This window comes from Mandrillus leucophaeus, unplaced genomic scaffold (genome assembly GCF_000951045.1).
Source record: "Mandrillus leucophaeus isolate KB7577 unplaced genomic scaffold, Mleu.le_1.0 Scaffold430, whole genome shotgun sequence".
In the NCBI taxonomy this organism is placed as follows: Eukaryota; Metazoa; Chordata; class Mammalia; order Primates; family Cercopithecidae; genus Mandrillus; species Mandrillus leucophaeus.
Window position 1 is genome coordinate 856,733 of NW_012104588.1, and position 1,445 is coordinate 858,177.

At 46.3% G+C, this 1,445-nt stretch overlaps 1 protein-coding gene across 1 annotated transcript in view; it reads right to left on the reverse strand.

Moving 5' to 3' along the window:
• MYO10 (myosin X) overlaps positions 1 to 1,445 on the reverse strand; it is a 362,468-nt gene that overhangs the window by 158,267 nt on the left and 202,756 nt on the right. The gene's annotated exons all lie outside the window — the stretch shown is intronic.

Genomic DNA, 1,445 nt, shown 5'->3' on the forward strand with positions numbered 1-1,445 from the left:
AGGTCTAAAGGGCCAACATAAAGTTGGAAAAGATAATTAAAAGACTTAGAAAAACACTTCAAAAAACCCAGTGTGCAAGGCCAAATCCCACAACTCTGCAGGCAGATGCCAAAAGGTGCGGTCTGCAGGAGGCTTTTTGTTGACAGGTTAGAAGATAGAAGAGATGGAGCGGGAAACCGCTCTGCATTATAAATGGCAGGTTGTGACATCTTTAAAAGGGAGGCAGGGTGGAAAACAATCATGTATTATAGCCTAGTCTGTTTGGAATTTCATTTTCAACTTAAGGAGACATATGTTAGCCATAGAGAAATGATGCATGATTTATATCCATTTGTTAAAAATACTTTGATTTCATTCCACAGGCAGTCCTAACAAATAATCTACGAGAATGAAAGGGAATACAGAATGAAGAGCTGTTAGTCTTCCAGCAGCAGCCTAGGAGGTGAAATCTGAGGTGCACTGAAACCAGGTATTACCTGCCTCGCGGTTTAGAGTGTGGGATCCAGAGTCAGACTGTGTATGGATATGGGCTGCACCAGGTACTAGGTAAGGTTAGGATGGTCACTAACTTCTCTGAGTCTTAGAATGCAGACAACCATACTTCCTACCCTCAGAGGATCGTTGAGAGTGATTGGAAAGTAATCTCCACATGAAGTTCGGAACAGTAAGTGCTCGATAAATGTCAGCTGCATTTGTAATGACTAGAATGATAATGATAATGACTCGACCCTAGGTGCATTACATCTAACTATTCTTTTTTTTTTTTGAGACGGAGTCTTGCACTGTCACCGGGCTGGAGTGCAATGGTGCAATCTCAGCTCACTGCAATCTCCGCCTCCCAGGTTTAAGCAATTCTCCTGCCTCAGGCTCCCAAGTAGCTGGGACTGCAGTAGCCCACCACCACACCCGGCTAATTTTTTTGTATTTTTAGTAGAGACGGGGTTTCACTATGTTGGCCAGGCTGGTCTCGAACTCCTGATCTCGTCATCCACCTGCCTCGGCCTCCCAAAGTGCCGGGATTACACGCATGAGCCACCATGCCCGGCTGCATCTAACTCTTCTAGTAAGGGCTCTGGGAAAGAACTTAAGATCACAGTGATGAAATCTCCTGGCCAGACTCGATTGGGTGGGGCTGTTCGTAATGCTCGATGACTGGGCTATCTTAAACGCAGATACCTTGTAACAAAACCCTTGCAAGAGACCGTGGCATGCCACAACGCAGAGACAGGATGACTAATGCTCATGCAACCAGAAATGGCTATCACAGGCCACAAGGACCGGATGATACCTTAACAGTGAGACAGCCAAATGCTTAGGCAGATAAAATGGGGTCCCCGGGGAATCTCCAATCGGTCCAAGAATGTTCACATTAGATGCTTTTGGGTCGATGAGGGAACCTGCCCAGGGCTTGTCTGGGCATCCCACAGTGGACTTGGAGCCTGACA